The sequence below is a fragment of the Ochotona princeps genome, chromosome 23 (genome assembly GCF_030435755.1).
Source record: "Ochotona princeps isolate mOchPri1 chromosome 23, mOchPri1.hap1, whole genome shotgun sequence".
In the NCBI taxonomy this organism is placed as follows: Eukaryota; Metazoa; Chordata; class Mammalia; order Lagomorpha; family Ochotonidae; genus Ochotona; species Ochotona princeps.
In genome coordinates this window covers 659,587-684,873 of record NC_080854.1, presented here as the reverse complement: position 1 = coordinate 684,873, position 25,287 = coordinate 659,587, and the positions used below count along the sequence as shown (strand labels likewise).

Here is a 25,287-nt window from a genome sequence, read left to right as displayed (position 1 = left end):
TTAACTCCTTTAGCCATAGAATTTCAGACGAATGTTTTCCTTCTCGGATGCTTCCTGATCCTGATGGCATCTACATGCTTACATTTCTTTGCTCCACTCTAGAAAATGTCCATGCTTCTCTCACATTCCCTCTCCTGCCTTCAGGAATAGTTGGATATGTTCGCCTCAACGATATTTTCCTGAATGATTTCACTATTTATTCTCTTGAGATGTGCCGGAGTCCAGCTCTGGCCTGGGGTTCAGAACTCGTGAAGTGTGCATGGAGTCGGCGCAGAGAAAGAAAGAGACGGACCACTAGGATTCCATAATGATAGTGGACGACGCAGTAAAACTGTCAGCTTTATTTATACAGAACCAGTCAAACTCTGGGTCAGACTTTCCACTTCATGGTCAAGTGGGTGTTTCTAAGGACAACCCTGCCATCTGCTTTATTCAAAACAATAGAAATTCCTGCCACAATTCTTATCCTACAACCTAATCTTGTATCACAAAGAAAAGGAGAACCTAAAGATTAAGGAAAGAATGAAACCCTAAATACAGGTCCCTTGATTAGCATAAGGTCAATGGGGACAGCCAAAACAGTAGGAATAATAGAAGGCCCTTTTGTAAGACATTATCATTGACATTAACCTCCAAGTTCACATTGTGTAAAAAGCCAATCTCACAATAGCAAAAATGCCTGGGAAGATTAGAATTCTTTCGCAGGGTGGTCTGGTATCCATGCAAAGGAAGGTGGAGCTGCATCCAGGTGGCTGTAGATATCCGCAGGGCCCTGTCTCAGCGGGAGGTTCCTTGCGGCCCTGCCAGCAATGGAACAATGTCTTCACACCCTCGTGTCCCCCACATCCACTGCATGGACCCCAACAGAGATGAAAATGGACTTCTTCAATAGGTATGCTCCTTCTTATTTCCAATGGGTACTTTTAATGTTGGTTGTCTTACTTCATGTTATTTTATTATAATGAAATTTTGGAAGCTAGGCTGTTTGTAAAGAAAATAATCCTGAAGATTATGGGTCTAGCCTAGGACTGACTATAGTGAGGTACTCACGGTGCACAGCAGCATGTGTAGAAGAGACACATAGAGAGCTGAATACCCAAGCTCACTGAAATAATCCACCTTGTAGAACAAACATCAATTTCTTTTGAAGATAATGATACCGTCGTGTAATAATCTCTCACCAGGACCCAGCTTTTAAAGATTGTACCACTTTAAAGTTACACATTAGAGAATAAGATTCTAACACATGGAAATTGGGAAAGAATGGCATTCTTTTTCTGACCTTCAAAGTTCATTATCCTTGCCAAAATGTGAAGAAATTCATACCCTTTTAATAGTTCCACAAATCTTAACTTGTTCCAGTATCAGTCAAAAGGGCAAAATGAAAGATCCATCTGTGACTCATCTGAAGGCAAACGCTTTCCATCTGTGAATTAAAAAGTACTTCTTGGGCATAATCATGAGATGGTATGAAGATCAGGGCTCTTACTCCCAAGGAGAGAAATCAGAAGTAGAAAGGAGTTCCAGGCTCCTAGCAAGACCAAAGTGCAACAACGCATTCACTGAAAATTAAGTCAAGTGTTCTATGCACACTGTGCTGGAAGGTGTGGCCTCAAGACGTGCTGCTGTCAGCCCAAGTGGCTGAAATCTCCTGCTGGCTTGTGTGCCAGTGCTTGTAGCTTTCCCAGAGCTGTGTTGCATGCTGCTGTTGGCTTTGATGTTCTAGGATCTCAATGCTGGCTTTCGTCTACTTGACTCCATTAAACATTCTGACAGAAATTTTCATGCAGTGGCTCCCCTTTGTGTTTTGAACCCAACACTTCTCAGGCTTTTCTTGGGAAGCTTAGTGAAAGTATGTTCTCTAATACCCTTGCTTTGTGCAACTTCAGAATTAACATCACATGAATGCTGTCACAATTTTATGCTTCCTTCCTGCAGAGTGGCACCAGGAGCCATGTATGGCCATAGAGTGCTTTGATGGACAGCTGGGAACCGATTCTTAAGACGGCCCTAGGCTGAGCATGAGTAGTGGCCTAGGCCTACTTCCTGGAACTGTGCGTCCCTTGCAGGCCTTTAGGCCTGAGATGGACATATGTCGGGATATTTCTGACATGCCACCTGGGCTTTTGTTCCATTGTTTTGAAGTGAAGTACCAGACTTCTTTGTATCTCCTTTCCTTAGCAAAAAGCCTCTGGGTGCTATTTATACATTTTTCCTCCACTTTTGTTAGCCAACCTGAAAATGTTCTAATTTTGACTGTTTTGTATTTGATTACGAAGTTTGTCTTTAGTTTGCATTTTTCTTCCAATATGTAGACTTCATTGGTTAATGGAAACCAAACAGCAGCTTGCACACTTTGTTGTACTCAAATGTTCTCACCCAGTATTTCATTAAGTTCAGACTTCCAGAAAATCCGTGGGCACAGGTCAACCAAATTCCTGCTGCTTTGAGACAAGGGTGCTCTTGTATTCTGACTTACATTGATATTGCTAATTTCTACCGGGGGCTTGTCAGCATAATCTTTACTAGTTTTTTCTGTTCTTATCACTACCCGCACCATGGTGAAAATCAGCTAACCAACCTTGAAGGTGTGATCCTTCTTCCCTGATCTTTTTGTCTTCTGGGTCCATGTCAGCTCTCTCTGTGACTCCTTTAACAACACCTACCCTTTCTAGCCTATTTCAACAAAGTGTTCCAAGACTACACATAGACAATTTCAATGCCACTTCTGCATGTTCTGATCTCTTTATAGTAACAACCCTACGGCTGTGTACTGATTTCCTAGCTTAATCTGTTTTACTCTGCTGGGACAAAATACCCAAAGCTGATTTTAAAGAAAGAACTATTTGGGTTTCAGATATGGATACCCAGGAACATATGATCAGGTCTGGTGAGGTATGAGACACTCATCATGGGAGGTGTTAGGGCTCATATCCCCAAAGCTCCACTGCCTGGTGGGGGCAAACTCACAGTGTGGCTGCACAGCACTTCCTTTGCAAGTGAGGAGCCCGAGATCCAAAGGGAAGACATAGACTCCAGTGATGATGTTTCAGAATGTGGAATTATACAATAAGCACCCTGGTTGCACTCGGAATACTCCCCATCTCATTGAGAAAGAATCCTAGCCCTGTATGGCAATCTAAGGGCAATATTGAGATGAGAGCCAGAATGCGTTTTCCTTCCTCTCCTGTCTTGGACGTTCCCAGGCTCCGCTCTGCAACTTGGAAACCTGCTGCAAGTAATCCTCTGGGGCCTGCTTTCTACAAGGGGATCTTGAAGGCTGGTTCTTCTCCCAAGGACACATCCCTGAGCCTCCCGGTAAGCAGGTCCACCACTTCTCTTCAAGCACTGGAACACATTGTGTGTGTGTATGTGTGTGTGTGTGTGTGTGTGTGTGCTTTAAATTAACTCAAAGCAAAACCATAGGGTGGGTGCCGGAGTCCAGCTCCAGCTGAGTTCAGAGCTTGAGAAGGGTGCGTGGAGTTGGTGATAAAGAAAGACACAGACACTGACACTTGGTGCACTCTTGCTACAGCTCAAGAAGAAGGTGTCCTTTTTATTTACTCAGACACAACACAAGCCTCTGCACAGTCATTTGATTGTTCTATTTTAACCTCATGACTAAGTGGGTATGCACAGATGTTTGATTATTTTATTTTTTATTTCATGGTCAACCAGGTGCTCTTAAAGATAATGCTGTAAGTTACTATAATCAGTTTCTTTAAAGCAAGCCGTTATTCATTCTTCAGAAGTAGCCATTAGATGACAGTCAGAACTCCAAGGCCGAGGCACAGATGGTTGCCTACTAATCAGTAAAACATTCCTACTACAATTTATTTTCACAATTTATCTATCACTTAGTCGGAGAAATACAACAAAAGGGGAAAAAAAACCATAAGGATCCAAGACAAAAAGTTTCAAACATTAAATCCCCCAACAACTCTAGGCTCTACAACCTCATAAACAAACAATAAACCAAAGTATATCTCTATGATGTTAATAAATTTGCCCTATATTTCCTCTAGTTAAACAATTATGAAACCAGCTAAAACAACTACATTTTCTATGCTCTAAATAGTTGCAAGGCTAACCTTTAAGGTCACAGCAACAATATTTTTTTGCCACAGCAGTTTCTGCTCATACTCCCATCATTTCCATTAGTTTGTAAAATTCTTATCAAGCCACTTCCCAGAAGGCATGCTATATGTCTGGGCCAGATTTCAGGGCAATGGGTAGGCACACAATAAGGTGTCCAGAAACGGCATGGGTTTAATTGTACTGCTGTGCGCTGTTAAAGGCTCACTCACCAAGACATTATCAATAACATTAACTGTCAAGCTCACGTTGTTTGCAAAAGCCATCTCACAGGGGCAAATAATGCCTCAATAGATTTCAGAATTCTTAGTGGAGTGGTTGAGTGTCCATGCAAACAATGGGATGAGATTGCATCAAGGTGGTCTGTTGTGGGCTGAGGAGTTGATTTACATTCCTTAAGCTGAGCATTCAGGAACCGGGCCTACGGCAGTAGCACCTGGCCTTTGCAGACTCATTGGCGTCCTATTGTCCTGTTGATGGGCTTGGGGGAAGAGGATATAATATGGTAATAAAGAGGCTTGGAGAGAGACGGCTGGGGAGACGGCTCCCAGCACTTCTAACACCATCATGGTCTCCGTGTGTCAGTGCTTTTCACTCGGACATTCGCTGTGCCTAATATGCCGGCTCAGCTAGCCACGACAAATGGTGCCCCACGTGGGGCACAGCGCAAAGGACGTCTGAGGGACCCCTGGAACTATGAAGGTAAGGAATTAAGGAATTAGGAATTAAGGAATTTTGAATTAAGAATTTGGAATTTGGAAATTTTGCAGGGGCATAACTGATTTAATCCCCAGGCCCTCTCCCTGTGCTAGGGCACGAGGGACAATCTGAGGGACCCCTGGAACTCTGGAGGGGCAAATTAATCTCATCCCCAGACCTTCTCCCCATTCAGGGGCATGAGGGACAATCTGAGGGACCCTGGAAATCCAGAGGCAGGTTTAGGATTTAACTCTAGAGGGGAATAATTAATTTCATCCCCAGACCTTCTCCCGGTCTTGGGGCACAAGGGACAATCTGAGGGACCCTGGAAATCTAGAGGCAGGTTTTAAAATTTTTGCAGGGGCATAAGTAAAATTTATCATGGGGCAAGAACTCTCTAAAATGCAGGTAATTAAGGGAATCCGAGATCTGCTCCGGTCACTAGGCACCGACACTACGCTTAAGGCCTCGCAGAGTTTTTTTGAAACTGTCTGCGACATATTCCCATGGTTTGCTTTCAATGTAGTCATCCTTTTTCTCTGGCGCTTGCTAAATATTGCTTGGTCATCCCGTCAAGCAGTGGTGGAAGCCCGCCGTAAGAAATTGTCCGTTAAAAGTAGGAGAGAGCTGCAAACCAGGGTAAATAAGGAGAAGGAACTCCAGACAAGACAAAGTCTGGAGAAAGTGCGCGAAGGAGATTCGTGGTCCTCTTCTGAGGAGGCTGAGGAGGAAAAGGATGGAAGTGAGTTTGCTGAGGATCCTCCACCTGTAGAGCGTGTGCCAAACAAACGTCCCTCCTGGACAGGCATGGAGCTCTCTGCGCCGCCTGAGCCATTGGCACCATCATATCTGAGCACAGTTGTAAAAGGTTTACAAGAGCAACTTCAGCGCCTCTCCCTTCAGTTGAGGCAGGAACAGAGTGGATGCACTTTTGGGGCTTGTGCTGGACCCCCACTTTCAACTTCTTTCTCAGCTGTGGAATGTGCAGTAAAGCAATCACAGGAGCAGGGAGACCCTGAGGCAGCTACCCTTGCTAGGTGCTTTACCTTCCCGGTAGTTGAGATAGAGAATCAACAGGGGCAGAGAATTAGACAGCACCTGGCACTGTCCTGTAAGGACATAAAGAGTCTGAAGGACGCTGTTGCCACATATGGCCCATCAGCCCCCTTTACTGTTTCCATGATTGAAGACTTAGCACCTAACAATTTGACTCCGGCATATTGGAAACAGCTCTGTAAGGCTACTCTGGATGGGGGCGATTTTCTAATGTGGAAATCTGAGTTTTTGAGCTTTGCCTTGACACAGCACGGCAAAATACTCAGGCAGGCTTTCCTGAGAGAAATCATGATATGTTGACAGGAGAGGGGAATTTTGCTAATGTACAGGATCAGATTAATTATGACCCAGGAGTTTATGCACAGACCGCTGCTGCTGCAGTAAGGGCCTGGAAGTCTTTATCATCTAAGGGCTCACGACATTTACATCTCTCTAAAATTGTCCAAGGCCCGGACGAGCCTTACCAGGCATTTGTAGATCGCCTACTGGTAACTGCAGATAGGGTATCTGGTGATGCAGATCAAGCCATGCCTTTTGTAAAGCAACTAGCATATGATAATGACAACAAATGGTGCCAGGAAGCAATTAGACCTTGGAAGCATGAGCCCCTTAACACATATCTTAAACTTTGTAAGGACATCAGGAAAGGACAGATAATGGGTGCAGCCATTGCAGAGGCATTGCGTGGTGGCACAACCGTGGGCTCGGGAGCTCACCCAAAACAAGAATGTTTTAAATGTGGCCAGCTAGGGCATATCCTCTGGAACTGCCCACTCCAAGGTTGTGCACAGGCTGCTAATATGGACAGGCAGTCCCCAGGAGTTTGCCCTCGATGCCAATGTGGGAAACATTGGGCAAATGAATGCAGGTCCAAGATAGACTTCTCCAGGCAGCCATCTGTGCCGGGAAATGGGAGCAGGGGCCAGCTCTGGGCCCCGCAAGCACCAATGTACGGGGCAGCGATTCAGTTTGTTCCTCAGGGACAAAGGCCATTCATGACCTTGCCCGAGGGAGCCCAGGCAGTGGAGGATGGGACCTCTATACTACCTCCTACATCGTATTGACACCCCAAATGGGGGTACAGGCTATTCCTACAGGAGTTTATGGGCCACTACCCCCTGACACTGTATGGCTTCTGCTGGGATGTAGCAGCACGGCCTTGAAAGGAGTTCATATTACCCCAGGAGTGATTGATGCAGACTATACAGGAGAAATTAAAGTTTTAGCCAGTATTCATGCTGGAGTTGCAGTTTTGCCCCAAGGGGCACAAATAGCACAGTTAGTGCTGCTCCCCGCAGTGAAGTCAGATAATGCTTGCAGGCCTGGACAGAAGAAAGCAGGGTTTGGTTCCAGTGGCGAAGCCTCTGTTTATTGGGTTGCTGATATGGCAGGCCGCCCTACTTGGAGTTGAGTATAGAAGGAAAGAAATTTACTGAGCTTCTAGACACTGGTGCTGACACCACTCTTATTTCACAGAAATATTGGCCCCCAGGTTGGCCTGTTACACCCACCATGACCACTCTGCAAGGATTGGGGATTACCCAAAGCCCCCTTGCTAGCTCCAGGCCTCTAGCCTGGAGGGATAAGGAAGGAAATGGTGGCCATGTTACCCCCTATGTAGTACGTCTGCCAGTTAATTTGTGGGGGAGAGATGTTTTGCAACAAATGGGGGCAGTATTAGTATCTGGTCAGGAATTAGCTATGCAGCAGATGGAGAGGTACGGCTACATTCCTGGAAAAGGTATAGGAAGAAAGCTGCAAGGAATTACTCAACCAATCTCCGTGGAACATAAGAAGGATAAGAAAGGGCTAGGGCATTTTTCCTAGGGGCCATTGTGATGGCAGCTGAGGTTACTCCACAGAAGATTACATGGAAAAGTTCCCTACCCGTTTAGATTGACCAATGGCCCCTTTCTACAGAAAAACTAGCTGCCGTTAAGGAAATAGTTCAAGAACAGCTGGCTGCTGAACATATTGTCCCTTCCACTTCGCCATGGAATACACCTATTTTTGTGATTAAAAAGAAATCAGGGAAGTGGAGACTCTTACAGGATCTCAGAGCAGTGAATGCTACCATGGAGATAATGGGATCACAGCAGCCAGGATTACCGCTGCCTTCTGCCATTCCAAAAGATTTTAATATTGTTGTGATCGATTTAAAGGATTGTTTTTTTCCATTCCTCTTCATACAGACGATTCACCTCATTTTGCTTTCAGTGTGCCTTCTGTTAATTTGCAGGAACCATTTGAACGGTACCAATGGAAATTTTTACCCCAAGAAATGGCTAATAGTCCTACTATGTGTCAGATTTATGTGGCTGCCACCTTAAAACCAGTGCACGCCAGCTTTCCCTCTGTTATGATTGTTCATTATATGGATGATATTTTGCTGGCAGCTCTATCTACTCAAGTGTTGCAATCCTGTTTGTGTAAGTTACAGCAAGAGTTAGAAAAAGCAGGATTAGCTATAGCCCCAGATAAAATACAACTTGTTTCTCCATTTAATTATTTGGGATTTCAACTTTTTCAGAATTGTGTTAAACCCCAAAAAATTTCCATAGCCACAGAAAAGTTGCGAACTCTTAATGATTTTCAGAAATTGTTAGGGGATATAAATTGGATGAGACCCAGTTTGAAACTTACTAATGCAGATTTGAAACCTTTGTTTGATATCTTAAAAGGTGACTCCTCTCCAACATCCCGTAGGGTGCTGACTATGGAGGGATGTCAGGCCCTACGCAAGGTTGAGATAGCTATTGAACAATCCCATTTGACCAGGATTGATTACAGTACCCCACTTTTATTTATTGTTATAGCATCCTCATATACTCCTACAGGGGTATTTTATCAGCAGGGACCTATTTTGTGGGAACATTTGCATGTCTCTCCTGCTAAGACAATTGTGCCTTACTATTTGGCCATAGCAGAATTGATACAAAAGGCCACTAAGAGCAGCCTAAGACATTTTGGGAAGGTCCCAGATACCATTATCGGTCCATACACTCAGAAGCAGCTTTTGTGGTTGCAGAATATGGAAGAGACCTGGTCTATACTTTTGAGCACTTTAAATGTTAATTTTGACAACCACTATCCCAAGGACCCCATTGTACAGTTTTTTATTTTGCATCCTGTTGTTTTTCCACTTGTAACCTCTCTTCAACCATTGCCAGAAGCTTTAACTGTTTTCACTGATGGGTCGTCAAATGGTCAGGCAGCTTTTGTAGTAGATGGCCAGGTTACCACCATCCCCACATCTTTTGTCTCTGCACAGGTTGTAGAATTGGTGGCCGTTCTTGCCGTCTTTCAAACATTTTCCATGCAGCCCTTTAATTTGTATTCTGATAGTGGATATGTTGCCCATTCCCTTCCTGTGCTGGAGACTGTTGGCCAAATTTCTTCCCACTCTACAGCAGCATCTCTATTTGCTAAAATTCAGGCCTGTATTTGGGTCCGCAAAGATAAATTCTTTGTGACTCATATTCGAGCCCATACAGGTTTACCTGGGCCCTTGTCATCAGGAAACGCGGCTGCAGATTCAGCCACCAAATTGGTGGCCTCAGCTTTTGAAGAAGCTCAAAAGGCACATGCTAGATTTCACTTGAATTCTAACACGCTTTGTTTGTGCTTTAGTCTGACTAAGGAACAAGCCAGAACCATCGTGAAGCAATGCTCAGTGTGTTAAGACCGAGGCCAAATTCCTCGTCCTGGACTCCTGACCTTCTGAACGGGACATGAGGTTGCTCAGTGAAGCAGCACACACCAGCCGAAGGATGCAACAGCAAAAGGTTTATTTCATTCGCGAATGGGCAGCAACGCCCCAGTACTCCTGGTAGCTGCTGCTGCCCCGAACAACATTTCTCCAGGGTTTTTATTGTCCCAAAACCACATACCATAAACTTACACAAACAACTTGACCTTTTTCTGCTATTGGCTAGTTTTACTCTAACGGCCTATTTCAAAACTACAACTAATAGTTTCCTTATTCTTATACTACTCACTTCATTTCGGGGAAACAGAAACTTATATCTAACATGGCGGCTATTCTTAAAATGGTTGCACTTATGTTAAGCCTTATTCTATTAGCAAGCAGAGTACAGAAGCAAACCAGCATCATTAAAATCATAAACACTTATAAAATGACTTTAAGACTCTTCATTTTGTTGTGGTAGATGTTTAGCAAACTGACTTCATCTGTATATCCATTGCAACTTTTCGGAGCTTGGAATTCAAAGAAGATACTAGGCTTTTGTAAATCTTGAGGGTTTTTGGGGGGGACATTTAATAAAAATGTGAAATTTTATCGTAAATAATTTGGTATAAAATTGAACTCGAACACTATTTGATTATTTCAAGGTATAAGTTAATGTGATATTCATTGTCTACAAAGTGTTTGCATGTATTAATTGCATGTATTAATGTAATTCTTGTGTTTTGGCTGGTTATCAAATCTCTCACTGCCTTTAATGTGTCAAGGTTTTGTATTTGAAAGATATTTGAGTGATGATCTCGCATCAATAACCAATTGTAATCTATCATGTGTTATGCTAATGTCAACAACAAATCTTGTGTCAGATATTTTTAGCTATCCTTAAAAAGGCATTTAAGAATTCAAAGATTTCAAACCCTAGGGATTCCCTTGGTATTCTTACGAGGCCTCAAGAATTCCAACGGATCTATCTCCCGTTTTGTGGAGACAGTTGACCAGGCTATTGGATTATACTAAAATTATTGCCAAATAGCAAATGGAGTAAAATTTTATTTTGTCAAAACGTTGTATACATCCATGGAGTTGTGAAGGTTTAATTTTAGTTTGCGTTGCTAATTATGTATTCTTAGCATGGCTGTATTGCTGGGAAGACTGAAATTTGCAATTTTAGATTGATGGAGGGATTTCGTAGCATGATCAATATTTTTGTCTGAGTTTCTCAGTTCAAAACTATTGATTTAATGGCGTTTCACTTACTGGTTTTTGGTGAACACTACTACTAAGCTTGGTTGAGAATAATATTTTCAAGTCTCCAAAAGTGTGTGTATGTGTCTGTGTGTGTGCGCGCATACATGTGTGTCTTAACATTTTGTCCTTTGTAAAAAGTTGTTTCAAATTGTTATCATGTGTTGCTGTTTGTTTATCAAGAGCAGGTTGCCTTGGGGCTGTGGCAAACTGCAGCCATGCCCAGAGCTTTCTGATAGGATTGTAAAATCACAAAGATGTTAAAGTTATGCTTTAAAAGCAGAGGGGGGAATATGCTACCCCTGTAAATGCATTAATTTGGACTTACTCACCTTAAATGTTGTTCAGATTTTGTCTCCTGGTGAGCACCAGCTCTGTGTCACTAGAGGCTGCTTGCAGACCCAACACAGATGCCTTTGGTTTGATGGAGGGACCCAGCCACTCACAAGTGGAGAGGTCCTGACCCCTTGCTAACTGTGGGAAGAGGGTTTGTTTGTGTTTTTCCAGAAACTGAGCTGCAGCCTGTGTGGGTGCCAGCTGGTAATGTAAAGCCCTGGACTCCATTCACTGGAGGAACCGCCTGCAGTAAGACAACTTCGCGACTTCATTCTGAAAGATCCATCGCCATCAAGGAGACATTGGAAGAGGAGGAGGAGGCCAGACCCCTCCCAACACCGGGTGACATGAGGGATGCTAAGAGATTGGTGCATCAAGCGCAACTGTCCTTGACATTATGATGCATTTGATAAACACTAATAAACTGTGGGAAAGGTTATGCTCTTGTCCCTAGAATTTGCTGATGGATCCTCAAAACTGGCTCATCTGACCTCGAAAGTGCTGCAACTCCCTTGAACTCGACACTGCCCCTGGAGAAGATGGAACCCCCAGTGGAGCTGCCTCTAAGAACTGAAAAGCTAAATCTGTTTAATATTCCTCTGGTTCCACTACAGGTCAGGAGTGCAGAGAAATTCTCCACCTTCCTAGTATGTCTGAGGAAGACTTCAAGTGTAACTTGTTATTTATAGATTTTTTTTTTTTTTTACAGTTTTGAGATTGGCTTTATTTTTTTATTTTTTTTATTTTTTTTATTTTTTATTATTTAACTTCATTAATTACATTGTATTACGTGACACAGTTACATAGATACTTGGGTTCTCCCCACCCCTCCCCAAACCCTCCCACCATGGTGGATTCCTTCACCTTGTTGCATAACCACAGCTCAAGTTCAGTTGAGATTCCCCCATTGCAAGCATATACCAAACATAGAGTCCAGCATCTTATTGTCCAGTCAAGTTCAACGGCTTCTTAGGTATACCCTCTCTGGTCTGAAGACCGAGCTAGCAGAGTATTATCCCAGTCAATTGAAAGCTCCATCATACCATCAGCAAAAATTTACATCATTATGGAATTAATTGACATAGTAATGAGTAACCAATATGTTAAAAGTAAATGCGAGTTCCCAGCCACCTTCTGTGACCACCTCACCTATACTTCAATTTAGTTTATACACAACATATAACATTCAAAACATAACATGTTATACATAACATCATATCATCTTAAATTAAGGCAAACATGTGGTATTTAGCCTTTTGTGATTGGCTCATTTCCCTTAGCATTATGGTTTCCAGTTTGGCCCATTTGGCCACAAAGAACTGCATTTTGTTTTTTTTAATAGCTGAGTAGTATTCCATGGAGTAGATGAACCATAGCTTTCTTATCCAATCCTCTGTTGATGGGCATTTTGGCTGCTTCCATGTTTTTGCAATTACTGATTGTGCTGCTATGAGCATAGGAGTGCATGTTGGTTTCTCATAAAACAATTGTTCTGGATATATTCCTAGGAGTGCTATTGCTGGATCATACCGTATGTTGAATTTGAGTTGTTTGAATATTCTCCATACTTAATCCAAATTAAAACATCAATGAGGTACCACCTAACGCCAGTAAGACTGGCCCACATGAATAAAAGCACCAACAACACTTGTTGGCGAGGTTGCAGGGAAAAGGGATCCCTACTCCACTGCTGGTGGGGCTGCAGGCTGGTACAGCCTCTATGGAAATCAGTATGGAGAATATTTATAGATTTTAATGACCTTAGACATTAGAAAAGCCATAGAAATTTGTGGTGGTATCCAAGGATAATTCTGACACCCTCTTAAAGGAGGTTGTGTGTATAGAGCAAGGGGGATCTCAGGGTGGAGCAGGAGGATAAGAGGAGCCCTCTATCCTAGTCCCGGAGACCCCCGGAGGCCTCCCATGTGCTTTCGCTGCAGAAGCAGTGGATACCTGCCTCATCAAGGACATCGAGAACCGTAGCCTGACTGCCAAGGAGATCACAAGGAAGATGAGTGCCCTTGGAGGCTGAGAACTCTGAGGTCAGGCCTTTCCTATTGGATTTCTCACAAGGGATTGAAGCAGCCCAGTACCCTGCTCATAGGGTCTGGTGACCTGGGAACTTAAGCCAGGAGCCCCGGGAGGTACTCAGAGACAAAAGGATTGTAGGAGGAGCTTCCTCTAGTTCTTAACTAGTTCCAGCCTTGGCCCCCAGCCCTCTCTTACACCAACCATCAGGGTTGCTTGTGAGCCCCATGTAGAGTTAAATTCTTCCTCACTCACTAAGTTGTTGGGGATTTCCCTGCTCACCTGCCTAAGACTTTTCTATTCTTCAATTGTTAAATGCAAAGTTCTGTAAAAGCAGTGCTTAATCACTATAAACTGCAAAGTTTAAATTGGGTTAAGAATCTCCCTGAAAAGCTTTTATCAATTTAAAACTGTTAATGCTAAACAAGATCTGGCTGTAAAGAACTTTGATGTTATGTTTGAACTCAGCTGCTGCGTATGTCAATGTTGGTCTTTCCACTGTTCCTGTGCCACTCTGATTTCGGTTAAATAATATTGTTTCTTCCCATTTTTTCTGCTCTCCCAAGAGCATGTTCCCCCTACATATATCATTCAGGCCTAATTTTACAAAACACAGAAGCGGGATTTGTAGGAGGACATTGTGACCCTAAAAGGTCAGTGAGAACAGGATTACAGTTGGTTGGATAATATTTGGAGGAGAATAACCAAATGGCTACCTTTTGTATACCTTATTGGATATCATCTGCATATGTATATGAGAACACCTGGTGTAATATACAAGACAAAAGGAGTTCCAAACAAGCATTAATGGTTTTGTTGATAAGCTCAGCACTTCCTCCCTTATCCTGTGTGGCCCTCAGTGTATAAAGTCTGATGCTACTAATAAACTACGGCTTTTGACCATCAGTCAGGGTCCACGTGTGTGATTATCGGCTCCGTGCACCAAGTCCATCGCTGCGGGACAGCGACAGCTTCCCACATAGAAGTAGTTCATATCCTGAGTTTTCTACATTCAACCCAGTTTCTTGCTTTGGCCCTGAGAAGCATGAAAGGATGGCTCAAGTCCCTGCACACCTGTACACATGTGAGATGCAAAACAGGCTCCTAACTTTGGATTGGCATAACTCTTGCCATTGCACCCAAGTGGGGAGTTAGGATACAAATGGAATATCTCTTTCTCACTGTCCCAACTTTTCTCTGCAATTTCACATTTCAAACAAAAACCAAACACAATGCAACATGGGTTCAGCCCTGTGCCTTAGCAAATAAAGACACTGGTATCACATATGGACATTGGTTCATAGCCTTCATGCTCCACTTTGAATCCAACTCCCTGATAACAGGCCATGAATGGAAGTGGAGGATGGCTCAAAAACTTGGGTACCTGTAATCAAGTTGGAGACCTGGACAAGACATCTGGCTCATGGCTTCAAACTTGCTCACCTCTGGTCATTCTGGTTATTTGAGGGACAAACCATCAGATGGGAGATGTCTCTCCACCTCTCTCTTTCTTAGTAGCTCTGCTTTTCAAATTAATAAATCTTAGGACAAAAAAGAAAGAAAAGAAAAGAAAAAACCCTGCAATAGGAAATGGCATTGTGGCAGAGCAGGCTAAGCTACCATCTGTCTCACTTCCAATCCAGCTCTAAGTCAATGTGAGTTGCAAACAGTGAAAGATGGTTCAAGCACTTGAGTGGGAGGCTGATGGACCTCCTGGATCTTCTCTGACATGACCCAGCACTGACTGTTGTGACCACTGGGAGAATCAATTAGTGGATAGCAGACATGTCTGTCTTGGTCTCTTGCCTTCTATTTCTGAAACTCAAACTTTCAAATAAATAAATAGTGTTAGTTTAAACCTTTAATAAAAATCATGCAGCATAGTTTGTTCTGCACACATTCCTGTAGTGGCTCAGAAATGTAGTACCCTCCAAATGCTATTAGGCATCACACAATTTCAGCAATTGCAGTAATGCAAAACTGGAAAGTGAATACATTTTTTTCCTATATTTGGAAACTTGTACAACTCCACAATGTTGAGTGTTTATTTTTATTTCTGTATTAAATAATTTTCATTTTGTCATGTACAACATCAATAAACACCATTTCAAACTTGATACCCTACAATCATTAACAAAGTCTTCAATTCAATTTGAATCATGTGAAAGTTACTCTGGCTTGTTATGGCATCATAAAACCTGGAAGGAAAGTTTTCAACCAGGTTTAACAGCTCCAATATCTGAGTTATGACAATTTTACATTCTTTCTCTCATACTTGTTTTTTTCACTACGGTTTAGAAACCATCATAAAGCTTCTCAAATACAATGTAAAGCAAGCTGAGAAGTAAACAAACAACTTACTGAAGGTGTGTTGGTGTTCTCCAGCCTAGGAAGCATGTAGCAGGCTGCAGGGCTACACTTGCAAGAGAAGGCGGAGACAGGGAGCTATGCATTGGTCTTGATTGTCCTTAGGCACCTTTGTGGTTCCTATTGTGCTAAGCAATGTCAACTTAGAGCAGACACAATGGATGGAGACACAATAGCCATCAGCTTCTCTGGACAAGAACAGTGCTTTACAAGTGCCAGGAGAGCTTCTGTTGAACAGTATCAACAATGTCATTAATTGGCAGTGGCTAAATTCAAGTTATCATTTGGTTAATGCAAACAACTACTACTGATTTTAAAATAGTGTTACTGGGAATGGCAATTGTAGCCTAGTGTCTAAATTTCTCACCTTGTATTGCTGGGACCCCATATAGTCACAGATTCATGTTCTGGCTTATAGGTCTGTTCCAGTACCCTGTTTAGGCCTGGGAAAGCAGTCCAGATAGGGCTTTGCCTTAGATCCCTGCATCCACATGGCACTTGCAAGAAACTTCTGGATGCTGGCATCAGATTGGCTACACAGCTTTCTAGTAATTGCTCCAAAGGGAAGATCTTTTTTTTTTTTTTTTTTTCTGGGTCCTTCATGTATATTTTTATTGTCTTTGGAGCATTCATCACATTTAGATTCTCCCTTCCTCCCTCCATTCCTGTCTCTAAACTCTTAGGGTTGTAGACTCCACAAAGGTAGGGAGCACCTTGACCAGCGTTCTCACATGCTTATTCAGCACCTATACAGAGTTGGCACTCAGTGACATCTGTGCATCCAGTGAAAGTGTACCATGAGCAAACGCTCATCTGGAAGCACTGGGTGGGGCTTTCCTAGGACACAAGTTATTTCCTCAAAGGGAAGACACATTTTCATGCCCAAACTAGGACTCCTTGGGTTGTTTCACTTGGCTCTGGCTTCCAGGGCTGGAACATGTTAGCCATCCTCTGTACCTGTCTTGAGGAGTGTCTTAGTGGAAGGAAGAACTCTCAGGAAGCTTTAGTAAACACAAAGGGAAGTTCTTAAGACTTCAATGATACTTCCAAGCTCCTAAACCCTCAATGACACTTGAATTTGCCATATTGCTTGCCTTAGCACAGAGGACATTCAAACATATGACAGTAACATAGTTTGAAAAGTGTTTTCATTTCACCTTATGAAATAGCTTCATTATGGCAACAGCCAGAGAAAACCATCAGACTTGGAGGAATGAATTTCATGATACAGGAGGTTATGCTGCTGCTTGGGATAGATCACATCTGATCCCCAAATGCCTTGTTTATGCCTACTGGCTATGTAACACTTCCAATGCAGTATCCTGCTATTGTGCTTGAAGCAGAGTGGGTGGGCACAAGAACCCCCTGAGAAGCCTAGATGGGCTTCTGTTGCTGAGCTAAACATGGTAGAGCCCTGACATCTTGGGAGTGAATCAACCAGCTGATGGAACATTTCCCTCCTTTCTGCTATCTACCTTTCAAACAAATATTGTATTTATAAAAATGATTACAAAAATACACTGTATCTAAAACTACATATTTTAACTTGATTTGTGTGTATTCTTGGTGAGCAATACAGAATTACATTTCAAATTCAATTAAGAATATTTTATGAAAACACTTCTACAACTCATATTTTTATAGGTATGTAGGCACCTTACTTTTTCCTTCCCCTTCAAGTTTATTTGTAATTTTATGATAAAATTCCAGGGCTCTAGAATTTCCCTTACCGCCTGGCACTGATATGCAGTATGCCAACAGAAGTCTTGCACACTATACCACAATGCAAGCCCCAAAGGTTAGTTTTCTTGACTCATTACTACTAAAAATATTCTTGTATACCTTTGGTCAGTCTGATCATAAATTAGTAAAAACTGAATTCATATTATAATCCCATTCTTTTCTTTTTAAAGATTTATTCATTTTATTACAGCCAGATATACACAGAGGAGGAGAGACAGAGAGGAAGATCTTCCGTCCAATGATTCACTCCCCAAGTGAGATGCAATGGGCCGATGCGCGCCAATCCAAAGCCAGAAACCAGGAACCTCTTCCGGGTCTCCCACGTGGGTGCAGTGTCCCAATGCATTGGGCCGTCCTCAACTGCTTTCCCAGGCCACAAGCAGGGAGCTGGATGGGAAGTGGAGCTGCCGGGATTAGAACTGGCGCCCATATGGGATCCCGGGGCTTTCAAGGTGAGGACTTTAGCCGCTAGGCCACGCTGCCGGGCCCAATCCCATTCTTAAAAAAGAAAAGCACATTATACCACCTTCCCCTAAAATCTCTTATACCTGAAACAATCATTGTAATTCATGTAATTTATGTGTGGCCATCATTTATTGTTACATTTATACTCATGCCAATATATAAATACATATCATAGCATATACAACAAAGTCAAATTTGGTGTGGAGTGGAGCTTGACATATTAAATACACTTGAAATTTTTGAAATAATTCATTGTATCATTTTACAATGCCAAAATATCATGTAAGAACTCACCAGAAAATGTATAAATTAAGCTCATTGTTTTTCCATTATGATCATCACCACCATCAATTTTCAATTATTTTTATCTTCTTTTCTAAATATATTTTTATTTTGAATTTTGAATTGCAATACAATTCAGAGATGCAGTCCCTGCTGTTGAGTGCAATAACTGAGACTAGGAACAGTACAGACCAGGCCAGGTTACAGTATACAGTACAATTTTGCATGGGCTGAGATTTCCCCCCAAACTCCCACCTCCCGTCAGATTTTTCCCACTTTTGTTACAATAGTGTAGTCCTTCATAAGCAATCATAATTCCTCAGTCTCTTATTTAAGTGTACCCCGAGATTGTTGGTTCAGACAATGTCAGACAGTCCAACATCCCATTATCTACACACATCCAACAGTTTCACTGGGAATCCATCTTTCATCTGGATGCTTACCCCCATGTCTGTATATGATAGACCCCAGTACTCCATCACCATACATTACCGTAAGTGAGAAGCCATGTAACAAGGACAACAACTGGTATGAGTTAGGACAGCCACAAAATCAACAACAAAAACAACATCATCAACAACAATTTACAACAGCATGGGGAAAAAAAACTCGCCACTGAATAACCAATACATGAGTGACAATAAAGAAACACAGAAGTCTCTTGGGAAAAATGATGCCAACATATAGTTCATGAGCCCATGATGAATTCCACTAGATAAAAGAAATTATTTGGAATGAATCAAACTGAAATTAAAAAAAAAAAACATCAAAACACATGGGATACAGCCACAAAAGCAAACAATAAAAAAACAGTATGGATTGGACTGTTGGAGTTTCATGTATTTTTAACATTTATTTCATTTTTATGATATTTACATAATTGAGGGGAATGCATGTTCATGGGAACCATCAGTTTAGGATGGGAAGGGTCAAGGTATAGGGAAAGTGTGTGAGATAACTGCTTCCAATCTCCCTTTAGTTCTTCCTGTTTCTGGGGGAAAGGAGAGAGAGGAAAAGGCCATCTCCAGCAGCATAAGCACACTTATACCTGAGAATCTGGGACAATCACTCAATGTCATCCAAGGGCCCCCATTGTCAAGCATGTTCTGAGGGCTCTCCTTAAGTGGTTTGATAGTGCTGAAATGCTGTTGATTTCATTGCTCCAAGGATGAGGAAATCCTTGCAAATTCTACTGGCTGCATAGTCCACCTCAGAGTCTCAGCTTTCCCTGATATATATTATCAAAGCTCAGCTAGCAGTTTTGCCCATTTTATTTGCCCTCCATGGTACCAGACATCCTCTGCAGGCCTCAATGAGCTAGCACGTCCCCTGTGTGCTTCTTGGCATCTGCGTGCACAAGCATCTGCAACTGGGCAGGCCCAATTCTGACACATACACTCAAGGATCAGACCAGAAAGTCTGATTTTCCCATTTGGGGCACTGAGTTCAGCAGTTCAGTTTGGGAGTCCCCTAAGAAACCTGATCTGAGATGAACCCAGACCTGACTCCTGTGTGTTCCAGCCAGTGTGGGATCTGGTTCAGTCCATCTCCTACATCAGCCTACACTCACACAGGGCTAGGCTGTTGCAACCAACAGTAAGAGCCAGAGAGGTGTAGGCTAGTTAGTAAGGCAACTGTACATGCCAGGCCAGGAGTTGGGCCAAGAACCCATCCATATGCATGAGATCTGCGATCTTGATAGAGGCTCTGGGGAACTCCTCCCTTGGGATGCAGTCCCTGCTGTTGAGTTCAATAACTGAGACTAGCAACAGTCCAGATCAGGCCAGGTTAGAATATATGCCAGTGTGCATGCATATGGGTCATGTCTGGGTGAAGAACAGGATGGGACAGTTCATAGTACCCACTGGCAGATCTGAGAACAAAGGACAGGGTTTAGGTCAGGCTGAGTTGGACGTTAACACTAGCCTATTCACATTAGGGCTGGGACTGTGTACTGCCTGGGCTGGACTAGGTTGCAGCACTGACTATGCTGCAGCTCCCACTGCATCATGAGTTGTAACTGGGGGCAGATGGGTCCCAGCAAGACTGCAGCACCTGCAGGCAAATGCTGAGGTGAGGAGGGGCATGCCAGATTGGCTTGAATCACTTGTCAGCATGAGTAAGACCCTGGAGTGGGGATAATTCCAGTAATGAGGCTTTCAGGGCTTTCAGGGCTCCCCTGCTGGGCTATTATCCTGCTGGTGGATATTACAGCTGGGACTTGGGGTGAAGTGGGTGGGAGTGCTACAAAACCCCTTGGCCTGCCTGTGAATTGGGTTAGGGAAAGAACGGTGCTGGGCTAAGCAACCATATTCACTGATGTATACATGAGCCAGAGTTAAGTGCAAGCTAATCGAGTTCTGCTATAGATCAGCTGGCAAGGGCCAGATTCTGGAGAAGTCCTGTGGGCACTCCATGGATGGGCTATAGCTCCCACTGGTGAGTGTAAGAACCACATTTTTGTTTGTTCCTGGCTGTATATGTCGTAGCACCCACTGGCATAAGTGTGGGCTGGATAGTGAGGTGGGTCAGGCTGAGCCAGACTGCAGCACCCATTGGTGTGTACAGAAGCTGAATGACATGTGGAATGAAATGAGCCAGTAAGCTGCAGATACCAGCATGTGTAGGAACTGGGGCTGGCAGCGGGCCTGATGGGGTCATTGGGTTTCACTGACTAGGTTGCAGCTCCCACTGGTGTGTATGAGGGCCAAATGTATGTTGGGCAGGGTTGGAGTGGACCACAGCATCCATTGGTTTGTGTAATAGATGGAGCTGGGGACAGAACTGACTGGATGACTATTCTTGTCTTCTAAAAATTGTTGTAGTTGACCATAGTGGTAAAGCTTCTGCTTGGGATCAACACAACCCAGAGTGCCTGGTTTGAATGCAAGTACTATGCCTGATTCCATTACAGCTGCCTGAATCCTGAACTGTCATTCTTTTGTTTTTAAGATTTATTTATTTTGTTGGAAAGTTAGATATACAGAGAGGAGGAACGACAGAGAGGAAGATCTTCCATCCATTGGTTCACTCCCCAAGTGGCATCAATGGCCAGAGCAGCACCGATCCTGTTGTGGGGGTCTCACACTGGATTCAAGTGTAGGATGTTAGAAAGAGTCTCTAGTTTCCAAGCTTGGTGACAGAAGCTCCCGCTACACTCCAGCAGCTACTGCACTGAGTGGCGAATGTCAGGAAAGTTCTCATCCACCAATCAGACTGAGAGCCACATGGTACAAAGTTTCAAGCAGGAAGGGAGTTACCAAGCCAGTTAGTAAACTTACATAGCACGACAGAAGGCAGGAGGGGTAGGTATGAGGAATGTCGGGGGATTTCCGAGCTGTCAGTTGTTATGAATGATGTGGAAGGAGAGGCGGGTTACATTTTTTTTTTGCACCTTCAATTAATTTGAATGGGGCTGTCCATGGTCAATTAACCTGACAAACAGGTGCCAGCCTCAATGGTGGCAGCACATTACAATCTGAAGCCAGGAGACAAGAGCTTCTTCTGGGTCTGCCATGCAGGTTCAGGATCCTAAGGCTTTGAGCTGTCCTCCACTGTCTTCCAGACCAGAAGCAGGGAACTAGATTGGAAGCAGGGACATCGGGATCAGAACCAGCAACCATAGGGGATCCAGACGAGTGCAAGATGAGGACATTAGCCCTCTTGAAAGATAATACAGGTATACAAATCACTTGCTAAATGGGTTCTGCTGCCCTATCTGCCTCATTTGATCCCAGTTATAACACAATCTAATGTGCATCAATAATTTGGGTAGTGAACCAGCTTCTGAGATTACTCTCTTGATGCTCTGTCCTTGCCTCTAAACCAAGAACATATAAAGAGATGGCACCAGCATCCTGTGGCTAAGTATCCACCTTCAGTGCTGGCATCCCATATGGGTGCTGCTTCAAATTCAGCTGTTCCGCTTACAACCCAGCTCCCTGCTAATGGCTAGGAAATCAGCGGAGGATGGTCTAAGTACTTGGGCACCTGCACTCATGTCAGAGACTAAGAGAAACTCCAAGTTCCTAACCAAGACCAGCCCACCTTCAGCTAATGAGGACATTAGAGAGTGAACCACCACATCACTCTCTGTCTCTGCTTCTTTCTCTGTAATGCTGCCTTTCAAATAAAAATGCATTTTAAAATATATATTAAAAAAAAAAGAAAAGAAGCCCAGTCCTGTATGGACTTCTCCCTAATACCTTTAATAGTTACAATCCAAAGTCACTCCAAATGTGCTGCTTCTGTAGAAATTCATCCACGGGGACACTGCATATGGTGAAGATGGAATCTAGGTGTTCTCAGGATCAATCAAGAGCCTCATCACCCTTGCAGGCTCTGGGCCCATACCTCTCAGCACCACTCAGCCTTAGCATGTTTCTGGCAACAGGCAGCAGAGCACAGAAAAAGCAGAAATGTCTTCTGCTGGCTATCATCAGGAGGTGGAGGTCTGTGTTCTCAGTTGCAATTGCCTGGAGTGCGGTTTGCACTTCTCTTGGTTATGACGGGGGAGGGAAAAGCAAGTTCTAGGTTCAAATAACACTGAGTCTCCCTATCTTGATCAAATCTTGAATTTTCTTCAAATATGTCTCCATTTGCTGCCTCTTTGACACCACTTCAAGAAGCTTCATAAGAATTTTCCTTTAAAACATTTTTTTCAGGGGGCCTGGTGGCGTGGCCTAGTGGCTAAAGTCCTCGCCTTGAGTGCCCTGGGATCCCATACGGGCGCCAGTTCTAATCCCAGTGGCTCCACTTCCCATCCAGCTCCCTGCTTGTGGCCTGGGAAAGCAGTCGAGGACGGCCAGATGCATTGGGACCCTGCACCCGCGTGGAGACCCAGAAGAGGTTCCTGGTTCCCGGCTTCGGATCGGTGTGCACGGGCCGTTGCAGCTCACTTGGGGAGTGAATCATTGGACAGAAGATATTCCTCTCTGTCTCTCCTCCTCTCTGTATATCTGACTTTGTGATAAAATAAATAAATCTTTAAAAAAATAAAAAATAAATAAATACATTTTTTTCAGGGTTGTCATGGAGACATAACAGGTTAACCCCCCAAGTTGTGATTCTGGGATCCTGTTTCAGAACCAGTTTCCGTACCAGCCATTCTACTTCTCATTAACTTTCCAATCATACACCAGAAATGGCAGGAAATGATGTCAGGGATCAGGCCCCTGATACTACATGGCAGACCCAAATGAGATTCTTTGCTCCTGGATCAGACCTGGCCAAGCCTGGGATTGGAGACCATGGCATCCTGGTGGGAGTGAACTGAGGAATGGAGGGTCTTTTTGTTCTTTCCACTCTCTCATGAGTGCTTGCACACTGAGAATTGACATGTCTCTAATTGGCACACAAGTAGGGCACACACGCTAGAAGATTAAATTCAAAGATATGTCTTCCATAAATGATCCACATTATTTGTGTTTTGGAGGCTCTGAATATATTAAAAACATAATCTCTGCAAACCTCATAAATAGAATATAAAATCTTTTTAATCTTATCAATGTCACCCCTAGTTCACTAAGCTGGTAATGTCAATATACATGTTAACAAATAAACCTATGACAAATTTGAAATTTTGACTAGTACAGCTGCTTACAAAACATCATAAAACCAGCTTTGATTTATTATTGGGTTAGTTTAGTAGATAATGTAAGAAAACAGGCATATTAGCAAAAATTGTGCTACAGTGGTTTCACGTTCATGCTTTTGGAAATGCATCAGTCCATGTTTCATTTAGTCCCAAGTATTGCTTTCCAATATCAGTGATTTAAAGTGTCAACAAACCTAGCAAAACATTTGTCATGCTGACTGCTCATTAGGACAGTAATGTATGGGTTTTGCAATCCTTACGTTCTCAAATTTCAAGAACGTTTACCTTAGAAACTCTAAACATTGGATGGCACACATGTTCATTTAGATCATTCTTTCCACTTCATGTTTTGTGGATGACCATATAATTACCTGCATACAATCATCAATTATTTCAAAATGGTGTTCTGTTCTTGCGTGTATGGGTATGCAGAGATAATATTTAAAATGAAACTAACAGGTCCTGGTATGGTAGCCTAGTGGCTAAAGACCTCATTTTGCATGTGCTAAGATACCAGTGGGCACTGGTTCATGTCCTGGCTGCTCTACTTCCCTGCCAGCTCCTTGCTTGTGGCTGGCGAAAGCAGTAGAGAACAGCTTAAAGCCTTGGGAACCACATGAGAGGCCTGGAAGAATTTCCAGACTCCTGGATCCTGGATTTGGACTAGCTGAGCTCCAGCCATTGTTGCCACTTGGGGAGTGAACCAGGAGATGAAATATGTTTCTCTTTGTCTCTCATTCTCTCTGTAAGTGTGCCTTTATAATAAAAAAATACATCTTAAAAATGAACAAATATGCAAAAATAAAGAAATGAAACCAAGGGCAATCATAACATTAATTTAAAACCAGATCCCCCTCAGAGATGGTGGTTGTCTTCAGAACATCCAACTGCAATGGACAGAAATTTGTCTCCCAATATTTTGTATCATGAGGGGTAGACCACCAGTGTGACTCTACTGTAAGGAAACACTTTTAAGAAGTGAATTAGCTGGGTCTGGTGTGGTAGCCTAGTCACTAAAGTCCTTGTCTTTTGGGGCTGAGATCCCATGTGGGTGCCAGACATTGTTGCGGTTTTTCTACTTCCCCTCCAGCTCCCATCTGGTGGCCTGGGAAAGCAGTAGAGGATGGCCCAATGTCTTGGGACCCTGCACCTGTAAGGGAGACCTGGAAGCAGCTCTGGGTTCATGACTTTGGATTGGCTCAAGTCTGGCCATTGCGACCCCTTGGGGAGTGAAGCAGCAGCTAAAAGATCTTTCACTCTGCTCTCCTCTCTGAAAATCTGTCTTGCCAATAAAAACAATTTCTATAAAAAAAAGAAGTCAATTAGCAGCAAATAATACTCTAACTGTGAAATCCTGTTGCAAACTGACTTGGTTTCCTTTAGAAAAGAATGCACAGGAACAAAGACAACACAATGTGAGGGCATAGAAAGATGGAGGCTATGAGTTGGCCAGGGAGAGACACCTCAGAAGAAACCAAGTCTATCATCACATTGATCTTAAATCTTCAATCATCAAACTATAAGATGGGTACCTGGCATCCTCCACCTTTGAATTGACATCAAGGCAGTGGGTTTGTGGGGACTGAGCAAGCAGGCTTGTAGAGTGACAGGGGATGGCAATGGTGGGGGCATTCAAGGCTACAGGGGATTATGCCCATGCAGGCAAAAC

General features: G+C 43.2%; 1 pseudogene; it reads left to right on the top strand.

The window, feature by feature from the left end:
- LOC131483071 (beta-galactosidase-1-like protein 3) overlaps window positions 1-25,287 on the top strand; it is a 92,375-nt pseudogene that overhangs the window by 46,236 nt on the left and 20,852 nt on the right.